Raw genomic sequence first — 14,985 nt, forward strand, 5'->3', positions numbered from 1 at the left:
TTTAAAAACTCTATGACCTGAGGGACATCATTTAACTTCCGTTGATTTCAGTTTTCTCACGTATAAAATTAGAATAATAATACCTGCCCCACGGAGTTTTGAATTCAATAAAATGAAATAATAATTGGGTAACACTCTGTAAGTCTTAAAACACTATATAGATGTCAATTATTACTGTTAATAGTAATTAATAGTGTAAATAGTATAAATAAACTCTGTTTATCCAGAGTTATAGATAGTGCAGAGAGATTCCATGGCTTCCAGGGGTAGATGGGGGTGGAGGGGATAGAACAGAGATTCTAATTTGCTTTGAGAAGAATCGGGGGTGGGGGGAGGGAGGAGGTTCCGTTCATTTCACATCTGAAATTTCCTATGATAGCAGTGGAGAGGAGCAGCTCATTCTGATTCCAAACTGACAAACTTTGTACTTTTCCTAACGATTAGGAGAAAGCTGAGCTAGCAGCAGTTGTCAAGCTGAAGGGACTTTGAAGGAATTTTGGTTCAACCTCCTCATGTTACAAATGTGGAAACAGGCTCAGGGAGAGATGGAGAGGTTTGCTTGAGGTCACACAAGTAGAAAAGAGCAAATGCCAGTTTCTAGTCAAGGTCCTTTGACTTTAAGTTTGGTGATTTTTCCATGATCACAGTACCTCCCATGCTTCCCAGTAGAGAGTCAACCATTTATAAGGCAAGAGTTTCTGTTGAGTAGAATGAGACTCATTAAAATTCAGAGTAGGTGGTAATAAAGAAGATGGTTCCTTTCCATAATCATCTTTTGTAAGGAAATAGCCTAGATCCTTCCTTCCTTCCTTCCTTCCTTCCTTCCTTCCTTCCTTCCTTCCTTCCTTCCTTCCTTCCTTCCTTCCTTCCTTCTTTGCTTCCTTGCTTTCTTTTTCTTTCCCCTTAGCACATTACCAGACACATAGTAAGTGTTTAATAAATGTGTTACAAGGAATGATGACTTCCAGAATAATACATATGACTGCAGATGGAGTGGTTTGAGGAATCCGATTACTGAAAATGATCTCAGCCCTAAATGACATCCATACTTTTTGTTTCCAAAATGAGAACCCTCTGGGCAAACTCAAGAGACACCTAAAACTTTAGGAAACTCAAAGAAAATGATTGCTGATAATCAGGATTCACAGGAGATTTTTAATTAGAAACAGGTCTACCCATCAACATTACCATAGTTATTTTTGCCCTTAGACCTCCTACCTGACATATCTTTTCTATACAAATGGAATGATAAAGCATGAGAGAATCAGATATTGTGACAACTCATATCAACTAATTAGAGATTATTTGGCCTTTCAAAGCACTGTTAAATGATACTTACTTGCTTATTCACTCATTTATTAATTTGTATGTTCATTATTTCATCTTTTCTTCCTTCTCTTTCTTTCCTCCTTTATTTCATACATCTATCCAACCATCCATTCATTCATTCTTCCTTTATCTATCTATCTGTCTGTCTGTCTATCTATCTGTCTGTCTGTCTATATTCCCGGGAAGAGAGGTGAATTGTGGCCAGGATTAATTACTGAGATCTAAATGGAAGCACCATTCTTATTCTTTTAAATGATTTCAGTCATTTTGATTAGAGCAGAGAGAACTTAGCCCTATAACAACCTGGATTTAGCTGCAGTCTACAATCGCCTTAGAATTAGAGCCCAAAAAAGAATTAAAAATAGCCTTTCAGTATCTGTGGTACTATCTTATTGATTGTTTGGGCATTATAAATATCTGGCTATGCCCTTCAGATTAGCCAACATGCCTACAACTGTCTGCCTGCTGACTAATGAGGGTTTGGCAGATCTTCTTGATCAATATGTCATGCCCTATTTGGGTGACATTCTGAATCTTTTTTATTTCTTAGCATGAATAGAAACATATTGTACAGAGAAATACTCACCAAGCTACTTAAAAATAAATCTGAAAAGTATATATTTTACTAGATCCAAGTATTTTCTTTGGAGTTTGTGCTAGGTACGAAAAGGTGATGATGAACCAATGCATGTACCTGCTGCATTAAATAAACTTCACCAGCTAAGTCCTGCAACAATTTCTAGGTATGAGACAGTTTTATAGAAAATTCATTTTAGAGTTGCAATCACAAGACTAATGGAGACCCTCACATACTTAATAAATGTACAAGTGGGAACAAAAGAGGAGAGGGTTTTTATTAACACAGAAGAAGATACTGGCAAATGTGTCCTTTTTATAACATCTAAATGTTTGCTGCCTCTCTTCACCCCTTTTCTTTCTTCTACCCCTGTTTGAAGTATAGAAGCAGATAACTCTAGATAGGTTTTGGAGGAAGACTAACTCAAAATTTGTTAGAAAAATAAGGATGATGGAAGAAAATTCTTGTTTTATTTCTTAAGTTCAGAATAAAATAAATATATATTTTTAAAAGAAAAGAAGTTTTTAAAAAAGGAAAAAGGATGAGTTGAAGTCTAAAGCTATATATCTCACAGTCAGATATTGCTCCAACCAGTTGAATTCAATATTAAAAAAATACAATTCTGGAAATTGTTTGCAAACAAGGCTGACTTAGAGATATAATGATATCACTTGCAGACAGCCAGCATCCATTTTGCATCTTTATTGGGCCATAATAATAGCTTAGTTTATTTCGAGGAGATTCAGATCTCTTCATGACTTGTAGGAATTATTGTTTTTATGTTTTTTCCCCTTTCCTATGGGTAATATATGTGCTTGTGGAAGAAGCACATAATGCTGATATGCCATCTACTGCATTATCAAGAGGAAGTCCTATAGGCTCACCAATACACCATGTTTATTGGTTATTTTGGAAAGGTAAGTATTATAGTAAAGTTGGGCATGGGATATTTAGCATTATTACCCCAAAAATGTCATCAGTGATAGTGTGTAAGAGAGGCCTAGTAGAAATTATGAGGACTGCTACAGATATTAAAGATGCTTCCCCAACCATGATATTGGGTGGACTTGATTTTGTAATTATATACAGTCTTTTCAAAGGAATACCAACTGTGTGCTACTCAAAAGTCCAGTCTCAGCACATAGACTACCATGACTCATATTAGTTATTATACATTATCCAAGATTGTGTCACTTGGTCCCTCCAGCTTCTTTGTGGTCTTGTATAGATGTTTGTATTCTTGTCTTGGATATAGATCCACAATTTACAGTCAAGTTTTGAACACATTTTTTAAAAAAGGAATTAAAGTGATGAGTATTATTGCCTGCAATTCACAGATGCATGAAACTATAGATCTTGCATATCAGGATAACAACAGTATCTATACTTTTACAACACATATCCCTAAAATTGCATTATGTTCTATTTTTTCTAATGGTAGTTTGCTAAAAATAACATGAGGCATTCAGCCCTTAGAAACTCAAATATTTAGGTAGCCTCTGGATACATCCCCATATATATGCCCAGTGGTCATCCCAGGGACTCAACCAATTCTACCACTGAAGAATCGTAAGTATCACTTTCACAGAAGAAGCATTCAACAAGCATTCAAGTAGTATTGGGAATAGGGAAGAAAAATAACAGCATTGAAGGAGTAGAAAGACTCCATTGTTACAACCTTGAGACCAAATCTGTCTAGATTACATGTTTGCCCTAGTATTCAGGACCTGAGTAGAGTTCTAAGTAACAGATAGTCAGATCTTTTTATAATGTTTTGATGACCAGTTTTTTATTTGATTTGGAAATACTGCAAACTTATATGATTTGTTTTGTTTTTTATATCTCATACTTCAAAGTAGGAGGTATATATGATTTCCAAAAGATATAGAGAGAATGACCTACTGCTATGTGGATGAGATTTAGAGTATGAGGTTCAGGGATGGATTCCAGTCATAGTTAGTGCTAAGGCAGTGTCTTATTGATTGGAACAAGTAAAATTTAGAGGAGAACATGGGATAGTCAGTAAAAAAATTTCCATATTCTCTGTCTTATTAGATTTTTCTCAGAGGGACTCAGGAAAGTATGTTCTTTAGGCACCTACCAAGAAAAGAAAAAGAGAAAGAACAGTTAGTATAATAATTAAGGAAAATAGTAGCATTTACCACATGGGATCATAGGTTTAGAGCCAAAAGGAGCCTTAGAGACTATTGAACTCACCCTCATCACTTTATAGATGAGGAAATAAAAGACATAGATGGATTGTGACTTGTCCTGTCAACCATTAAGTGTCTGGGGCTAGATTTGAACTAGTCAACTGACTTTAGGTTCAAATTTCTATCATTATATTGTGCTGCCTCTCGATTGTACTATGCTTGGGTTGAGTTATTCATGAAGTATTTATTAAGCACTTAGTATGTGCCAGGCATGATTCTTAATTTATATTGCTTATCAAAAAGAAAAATATTCTCTGTTCTAAAGGAACTTATATTCTACTTTTTTTAATTAAAGCTTTTTATTTTCAAAATAAATACATGGATAATTTTCAACATTCACCCTTACAAACCTTGTGTTCCATTTTTTCCCTCCCTTTCCTCCACCCTCAGACAGCAAGTGATCCAATATATGTAAAACATGTGCAATTCTTCTGTACATATTTTCACAAATATTATGCTGCCCAAGAAAAAATAGATCAAGAAGGAAAAAAAGTTAGAAAGAAAACAAAATGCAAGCAAACAACAACAAAAAGAGTGAAAATACTATGTTGTGATGCACATTCAGTTCCCACCATCCTTTCTCTGGGTACATATGGCTCTCTTCATCATGAAACCTTTGGAACTACCCTGAATCATGTCATTGTTGATGAGAGCCATGTCCATCAGTATTGATCATTGTATAATCTTTCTATGGCTGTATATAATGATCTCTTGGTTCTGCTCATTTCACTTAGCATCAGTTCATGTAAGTCCAACCCTCTCTGAAAATCATCCTGCTGATCATTTCTTATAGAACAATAATATTCTATAACATTCATATACTATAACTTATCCAGCCATTCTCCAACTGATGGGCATCCACTCAGTTTCCAGTTTCTTGCCACTGCAAAAAGGGCTGCTACAAACATTTTTGCACATGTGGGCCTCTTTGGAATGGCTTATATTCTTATAAATTCGAGTCAATTCTTTAATATATTTTAGAAGTGAGTCCTTTATCAGAAAACTTTGTATGTAAAAAATTTCCCCCAGTTTTCTGCTTCCCTTCTAATTTTGGATGCATTGGTTTTGTTTGTACAAAACCTTTTAAAGTTATTATAATCAAAATTATACACTTAGTATTTCATAATGTTCTCTACTTGTTCTTTAGCTATAAATTCCTCCTGTCTCCACAGATCTGAGAGGTAGATTTCTTCTTCTCCCAATAGGATACCTTATTCAGCCATTCTCCAACTGATAGGCATCCATTCAATTTCTAGTTTCTTGCCACTGCAAGAAGAGCTGCCACAAACATTTTTGTACATGTAGGTCCCTTTCTCTTCTTTATCATCTCTTTAGGATACAAGCCCAGTAGAAATACTGTTGGATCAAAGGGATGCACAGTTTGATAGCCCTTGGGCATAGAGGAACTTATATTCTAATAGGGGGAAAATAACCTAAAAAAGAAGCTGGAAAAAAAAGGAGAGGAAGGAGGAGTTTTATATATATAGTTATATCTATATCTATATCTATATCTATCTATCTATCTATCTATCTATCTATATATATATATATATATATAGAGAGAGAGAGAGAGAGAGAGAGAGAGAATGAGAGAGAGAGAGAGAGAGAGAGAGAGAGAGAGAGAGTTATAGTAGAGAAAGAAGTCAGGAAAATTAGTCAGGAAGATTCTTGAAAGGAGAGTGGGCCTGTCCTTAAAATGGAGATTGTGGAAGGAACTGACCATTCAAAGAAGAGGCTTTCCAGCGGTGAGGGATATTATAGGGTGAAAAGTTGCTTAGGAATGGTGAGAAAAATCCAGAGAGTTAGAAGCAATGCCCAAAGAGCAATGTAAATATGTTCTGCCATTATTGAGTAGAATAGGGCATTTGGGGATAGCTAGGACATTTAAGAAGAAGACAGGACAGTGACTTGTTACAGGATAACTAAGCTAACTGCAATTACATCTTGCTAAAAATAACAATATTCTCTGCCCTTGGAGATCAACTTTTTCAGTAGCCTATGGATTCAAATTTACTTAAGTGCAGGTACTTATGTAAGTAACTCAACAAAAGTAATCTTGATGAACTTAAAGACAACACTTTTACAAGGGACCTAGGTCACATAGACTATGAAAGTAGGAAAGGGAGCAGGGAAATCAAGGAGAGTATTGAAGAACAAAGCCTTTGTTGTTGTAACAGAGACTGCATGCCTTTGAGCATATAAGATTGTTTACAAGAGTAAGGCTATGAACCAGATATGTTACTGGAGCTCTAGAAAAGTATGGCTATATTGCCTGGTTTTCTTAAGAATTTTTCCTAAATTATTAGTCTTGTTATATCTTCACAAATACAGGCAGCCAGGAATACAATGTATTATATCTTCATTTCTGTCCCTGAGATGGCTTAAGCACTATGGCTTTGCTTAGTACCTTCTCTGATGGTTGCAGAGCAGTTTTGATACCAGACAATCTGTGATGCTCTGAACATTCAGAGACATATAGATCCAATTATGTTTTTGATAGAATAATTGTCCCATCTGTCCAGAAAAGGGATTTTTAATTGTTTTTTATGTGTCAAAGGCCATTTTTGTCAGTCTAGTGAAATCTATGGACTCCTCAGAATATTTTTAATGCAGAAAACAAAATAAAGGATTTTTATTACAGGATTACAAAGGAAACAAATTGTATTAAAATATAGTTATCTATAGCCTATATTTATGTATCTACCTCTCTAAAAACATCTAAATCATCTATTTTTAAAGTTCACAGACCTCAGTTAAGAACCCCTGTCCTATAGATATTTTAAGGGGACCAAAGTAAAATTAGCTTTCCCTCTGCTGTCCCCTTTTCTCTGTCCAAATCCAGTGCATTATATATTACCTTCATTGTGAAAATTCCTTTATCCCCCAACTGAGTATAATTATTTCCCCCTCAAAACCCTGTAATAGTGTATCTCTCTCTTACCACACTGATCATCATGTTGCTTATAGACATACTTTATCTTCCCCTATTAGATGTAGGCTCCAGGAAGATACAGACTATGTATGTCTCATTTATGTTGATAAACCTAGTGCCTAGCCCAAGGCCTTGCATGTAGAAGAGGAACCATAAATGTTTTTTGAATTTAAAAAATGAATGAATGTCTGAGTAAGTAGAATATGTGTTTATCCTATTATCATGTTTTTAGCTTAAGTCTCTAGAGCCACTGGATAATATGTAGTATATGTGGGTCAGAGATGTCCCATGGATAGCCTATATATGTTCTCTGAGATGCTGGGTTGCAGATGTTTGGCAGGCTTCATTTGTAGGGTATCACAGGACTTTTGGTCCCTGATAGTCATATAGCCTTTGTCAAATAGTTACCTTACCCAGCAGCTAACAAGAAGTACAAGCTATAATCCATTACTTTGAGGCTGTGTTTTCAGTCTGACTCCCATTTTTAAAAACTGAGTGTCCCATCCCTGTAGTCACCCATCTGGAAATGTGAAGAGGGGACTACTCACTGGTCCTATTTTACTACTGATTGCCAAAAAGTTTTGAACTACTCTTATTTCTGACTAGTGCAAATTTATTCTTCCTTAGGCAGTCTGGTGGCCCTTTGATCACATGGGCTCACCACAAAAATGCTGGGATTGGTGTGGACACTAAATTGGCTTTATCCATCACATTTTAGAACACTGAGTTCAAGAGATCCATCAGCTTCAGTCTCCCCGACTGTTGGGATTATAGGTTTCTACCACCATATCTGGAACCCTGACTTTGAAAAGTCAAACTACATTGCTTACAGTTTGCCTTTTGCTCGAGGACAGCTGTATATTTTCTTGCCATTTTCTGAAGAATGGTTATTTGGTCAGAAAAATTGAACACTAACTGGATGATCTTGGTGCTCCAGTAAGGATGAAAGGATCAGGATGGAATTTTGAATATCTGGTTTGCAGCCAAGGGTAGGTATTTGACAGCCATTTATTTCTGCTTGGTTTGACCAAAGCAGCAACGTGACTACAAGGAAATGTTGAAATGGAAACAATATTTTCATGAGCATTTTTCCAGACATTGGGCTTTAGCATGGGTTGAAAAGTGCACTTAAAGGCTTTTAACCTGCCAAGCCATGAGTTCAGATATTGCAGGAAAAACAGAATTCTGATGACATTAACAACTTCTGAAGTTGAAGTAGGTCAGGAATCAATCTTTGTATTATTTACTTTAAGTGTTAGTAAGGCCCATTGACTGGGGCAGCAACAATAACTTTATAGATGGACCAAATACTTAAGGGCTTCAGGTAAAAGGTATCCCAAGTATAAAATAGTAGACTGACAACTTCTTTCAGACAAGAAATTTAATGAAATTAAGACATCCAGGGGACATTTTATCCAAACACTAAGAATTAACAGACATCTAGGGTGGAATGCACCATGGATATTTCTTTTGAACTACACATTTGTTTGAGAAAAACAGACAATAACCTTTTATCCATTGGAGACTTCATAAAGGACATTGAGGTATAACGATTATTGGCCTTCGAGTCAAAAGAGCTGAATTTCAATTTTCACTTTGCCATTCTCTCACTTTAGGTAGCCCCTTAGTCTTACTTTCCTTACTTGTACAATAGATATATTGATGCTGACGTCATCCATATTTTAGAGGGCTTGCAAGGAACTTTTTAAAAACTGTGGTATATGTGAGATTTTACTATTATAAGTAGGAAATAGAAACATTTGTGCACAGCAGAGAACAAAAGGAAAGCTACAAAGAAGCAAAGATGGACAGTTTTGAATACAATGTGTTTTATTATTACAATTACCTTCTTCAAATGGGAATTTATTGCTACATATTTTGAATCTTTTCATGTTCTTCTGTTTATATGACATCTTTTTTTTTCTATTTTTTACTTAAGTTTCGAAATGAAATGAAAAAAAAAAAGAAATAAAATTCTTGACATGGATTTAGGAGAAAAAATAAAATATCATGAAAGAAAACACTCTACCATATCCTTAGAAAGAGTACCAGGCTTCTAAAGACCATACTTATCATACTTAACCATGCTTTACATTTAGCAGAGGTAAAGTTGAGAATGTTCCCAAGCTTTCTGCCATGAAGTTTTGACTTGCAGCTGGGAAGGGTAATCCATAGAATAATTCCATCATCGTGTCAGTCTTGGGCAGACCTTACAAACGGGCATTGAACTGGGACTGGAAAGGAGAAGTCATAGAAAAGAGGACTGGATTACATTTGGGGAATGTAATGCTTTTAATCATCCCAAACTGCTTTCTGCCATTGGAAAAAGCTCTAAATTCAATGAATTTGACAAATATATATTCAGCACCCATTATTTGGAAGGCACTGTGCTATATACTGTAGTAGATACAAAAATGGGAAAGAACTTAATAAGCCTTTACTATGTCTAAGCACTGTACTTTAGATGGCTACGTTAACATTATTATTGCTACATGCCAGTGAATTATGTAACAGCACAATCTCAGAAGAAATTAGTTACCAATATCTCTGAAGGAACTAGAAAAGCGTATTGTGAATGCAAGCAGACTTCCATGCGTGCATAATGACCAATATTTCCTAATTGAAAGATTGCCAAACTGGTATTTTTGAGAATTTTCTTATTCTTATCTCCTTTTCTGGTTCTATAAGTTGTCTAAGTGACATTCTCAAGGACAAAAAAAGAATAATAAGAAACAGATGTGAAAGAAGAAAGAAAACTAACATTTATTAAGCACTTACTATGTACCAGGGACAATGCTAAGCACTTTATATATATTATCTTATTTGAACCTCCTGGGAGGTAGGTAATTTATTATCCCCATTCTATGCTTGAGGAAACTAGAGTGACAAGGATTAAATGACTTATCCAGTATTACACATCTAGTAAGCTGTTTGAAGTAGGATCTTCCTGACCTCAAGCTCAAAGTTCTGTCTATTGCATCTTAGCTGGTATGCCCATGTTATTAAAATAACAAGATAAATGCTTCCAGCTCTTTAAATATTCTCTATGGAAAATTTATGGGCAAATATGGTCAAGAACTATACAAGATGAGAAGGTGCAGAGGGATTTCTGATAGTAGTTCTGAGATAGTTCTGATAGTATAACACCCATTATTGAAATCTGAATCCTCCAAGTGTCTGAACCGCTTTATACTCAGTCTATAGAATAACTAACATCACTGACAGAAACATTAAAATTGCAGATATTAAAAGCCATACAAAAGCAAAATGCCAAAGGGTTAGAGCACAAAGCATAGGGATCATGAATAGATTTCAAAGTGCTTTGGGAATTGAGTTGAAGAAAATTACATTTTAATTTTAATATAATTAGCTTCCTGTGTAATTCTATATATTTTAATTTATATGTTTAAAAATATTATTCTGAGAAGAGTTCCCTAGATCTCTTTAGACTGACAAGGGGTTCATGATACAAAAAAATTAAAAATTAAAAAAAGATTACCTTTTTTTTAACTTAAGTGTGTCTACTAAATAGAAGTAGACCCTAATCTTTATCTTCCCAGTTTTTGGATGAGAATGATGAGCTTACTGAAATCCAACTAAACTGATAGTTAAAATAAATACATTTATTTTATTATATATTATATATATATATATACACATTATACATATATATATGTATATATATACACATATATACACACATTATATATACATTTGCACAAATAAACTAATATTTATTTTTGCACATTAAAGCTTAGCATATGTATCAGTCGTGAAAGGAAAAAAAAGTCACCTTGTTTTTGCCTACACAGTATCTTGTATTCTTCTGGTATTTGAAAATGGTTTGGCTATCATCTCAGGCACTAAAGTTAAATTAGCAGGTCTATAATTTACAGAGCCAGTCCCTTGGAGAGGCAATGAGATGTGAGGGAAAGTATGCTGGATTCAAATTTGAACTGGGTTCAAATCCAGGCTAAGCTACTTACTATCTATCTGATCTTGTGAAAATCACTTAATCTCTTTGAATTTTTTCCTTCTCATCTATAAAAGGAAGGGATTGAAGTAGATAATTTCTAAAGTATATTCTAGGAACTAAGTAGCTCAGTGGATAGAAGAATAGGCTTAGATTCAGGAAAACATGAGTTTAAATCCTTCCCAAGCTACTTATTATTGTGTGATCCTGGGCAGGTCATATTTTCAGCCCCAGTTTTCTTATCTGTGAAAAGAAGAAGCTGTACTTTAGAAGACAATGTGATATATCCATTTTAGAACATTCACAAATACATGAATGGCTTTCTAGTTCTAAATCAATGACTCTGTGATCCAGGTCTAAATCTACAATCCTTGCCCAAGATGAATATATTTGTATTTCTGTGAGTTCTTAAAAGTATATCTTTAAAAAAATTGCTCAATTTCCCCATCGGTCCTATAATGATTTAAAAGGAACTGTTAAGTGTAAGTAGTTCATTTTCAAAAATGTTTTTAATCATTTGAAGGACAATTTTAATCTACAATTTTTACTTTCTTATCCTCTCCTAAAGGACACATTTTATTTGCTCAAAGTTGTTATTTATTTCTCAAAGAAAGACTCATGTAAAAAAAAAAAAACTTAGTTAACATTTTTGCCTTTTAAAATTCACCTGCTATGACTTCTTCCCCCTTCCTACTACATTTTGCTGGTTAAAGAAGAGCATGAGAATTTGTTCAAAAGCTTTTCCTATGTTTGGATAGTTTGCTGATATTTAGGAATTATAATTTATTTGGGATTATTTAATGTAGAGGAGAAAAGGGTGCAGGGTGACTGAGTGACAGAACATGTATCACATAAATACTGGAGTCAGGAGATACATGTTTAAGTCACTAATTTATAACATGGGTACTTTGGCAAATGACTTTACCTCAGTAAGCCTTCATTTCTTCAGGTAGAGGTTGGGTGATTTTTAAGGTGCTTTACATGTTGAATTTTCTATGAATTCTGTGAATCTTTTTATAAAAGGTGGTTATTAACTAAACCTTACCTTCCCCAGAATAGAACAATTTTTAAAATGGAATTAGCATAAAATTTGAAAGTTTGACTTTTCTTATGAACTGGTTTATGCAGAGTTATAACGGTGTAGTCCTTTTACTGTCCACATCAAATAGTAAACACACATCAATTATTTATTTGTCCCAAAGGCAGAAAGATGGACTACAAGATGACCATTTAAATTCCTCTTCATTCTTATTATTCTGTGACTAGTACAAAATGACTTGTCTAATCCTTAGAAAATCTTTATATATATATTTTTGTGTCACCTGGAATTATTAAAATCTTCTTTTTAGAATCCCTTTCTTCAAGGCTCAGATAATGAACCATCTTCCTCAAGAAAGCCTTTTCCTGATCCTCAAGCTGTTAGAATTCTCCCCTTTCTCAAATGATCATGTACTTACTCATATATTTATGTTTTATCCTCCTATTCACAATCCTTGATGTCAGGAAGTATTTTTATTTTGTTTTTGTATCTCAAGTACCTTGCATGGTGACTTGCACATAGTAGGTGCTTTATAAATGTTTGCTAAATTTGGATTGCATTGGATTATCTGTACAATGTCATTTAGCCGTTTGAGAACTTGTACCAATCTGGCCAGAAATCTTATGAAATATGTGGCCTCCAGAGTGTGCTCCAGGGAATCATCTTTATAAAAGTGATATGTTCTGTTCATTGTGAAATAAAAATGGATTTTAGTTTTTATAGAGCTGCATACCAATTACATTTGTTGCGCTTCAATGTCTTTGTGATTGCACCAAAATGGATGTATCACATTGCTCATATTTCAGGTTAATGATTTGATTGGATTGTAAACATTTTGTTAGACAAAACTTACACACATTACACAGGCAGCCACTTAAAAAAGGGAATGTGTGCAAATGAGCCCACATATCCTTGTGTATTAGCTATTTTATTAGAGTAATAATGTGCAAACCCTGATTTGCATGTTCTACCCGAATGATGGCAAACTGTTTTTGACATGTAAATTCACTGTTGTTCTGTATGCTTCCACTGAGTTTGGCGAAAGTGAATTGGTCTATTTGAGTTATCCTCCTTTGATTTCTCCAAGAAAATCAATGTAATAAAGTAATTCTTTCCTGCCATCCCCTTCTTTGCAGAGCTCTTTTGAGATCAGTCAGAAGGGGTTTTTCCTTCAATTATTTCAGGCTTGTTTGCATTAAATCCTTTCAAAGGGGCCCAAGTAAATGTGCTACCTTAATAAGGATGTCTCCCTTTGAAATAAGCTAAATAAAATTTTACATTTAAGGTGAGTAAGAACCAGTTATGGAGAAAATTGCTCAATATCTGTTCTATCCTAATTTCTTTTTCCATGCAAAACATGCTGCCGCTCTGTATTGAGGGAGTATGATGATGTGTCGTGCATAATTCATATCTCTGGCCTCCTATATATCCATGCATCCTTATTTTCCACTCTCTTGGCCTAACCCCAATTCAATGTATTTAGATAAGGTCATAGATTATTCTTTTTCCCCCACTGTTAAAACCTATTTCAAAGAATACAGGATCAAACATGTAAAACTGATAATAGGCTTCAGCAAAATGTACAAATACCTTCACAATGCAAGATATTTCTTATGGAACCTTCAGGTTTTCCGTCATCTGTTGAAGATAAATTTGTTTGAATAACTTACTTGTTGAAGTGGAGGTTCCACACTAAATATTTGCTATGCTTTTTGGTATATGCCGATTAAAGAGCTTATAATTTTGTAGACCCCTATCTTAGATATAGCAACATGATTAATTACATATATATATATATATATATATATATATATAAAATGTATATATGAGCAATATTATTGGTTTAAAAGCTGCAGAGGAAGACTAGCCTTAGAAGCAGGAAGACCTGTCTTCTTGGCTAAGATATACTAATTGTGGGACCATGAGCAGCAATTCAAGTTTATCACTCAATTGAGATTCTTGTAGCTATTTTTCTATAGTCTTAGGATGATGTCCTGCCTTCTTCAATGAGTTCAGTGTAGCTCACCATTTTTTTCTCAATCCCAACTCTTATTCTCATACTAGGAGGCTTCAGCTTAGATCCTGATATTCCCTCAAACACTTCTCTGATCTTCAGTCTGGTTGTTGTCATTCAGTCATGTCTGACTCATTGTAATGTCATTTGGGGTTTTCTTGACAAAAATCCTGAAATAGTTTGTTATTTTCTTCTTCAGTTCATTTTACAGATAAATAACTGAGCCAAACAGGTTAAGTGATTTATGCAGGGTCACATAGCTAGTACACATCTGAGGCCAGATTTGAAAAAAGGAATATGAATATTCCTTATTCCAAGCCCAGTACTGTGGCATCCAATTGCCTGTTTTTTAATCTATATTCTTATAACCTATTCCTCCACTGCACTTTGGCTATATCCAGAGAGATATTTGGTTTAACCATCACCCACAAGCATTCCACTTTGGCATTCATAATCTCTGAATGTCTCTTATTTGATCATAATCTTTTATCCTATCATATTTCCCTTTGCTTTATACCTCCTAATTCTGTTCTTGGCCTTCAGTCCCTCCACTATTTAATTCTTTCCCCAAACCAACACTCGATTTGCCTATTCTCTTTCCTTCCTTCCCTCTCTCAATTCCTTGGCAAACAGTTTTAATTCTGTACTATTTTGTATATTATTACACATCCCTTGCCAATCCTTAACCTTGTATTATTCTGGTTCTTTGTCGACTTTATTGCTATTCATGTGCAATTAAATAGAGATAGATAAAAAATCCTGAAATCTTTCTGACTGGGTTCACTACAAATTTATGTTACATGATCTCACTGGAACCCTCACAGCAATGAAACAATCCTTTTACCTCTCCCTAATCAATTTACCATATTATCCATATCTATCACAAATTCATCACTATGTCCAAAACT

Source organism: Sarcophilus harrisii, chromosome 3 (assembly GCF_902635505.1).
Source record: "Sarcophilus harrisii chromosome 3, mSarHar1.11, whole genome shotgun sequence".
Lineage (NCBI taxonomy): Eukaryota > Metazoa > Chordata > Mammalia > Dasyuromorphia > Dasyuridae > Sarcophilus > Sarcophilus harrisii.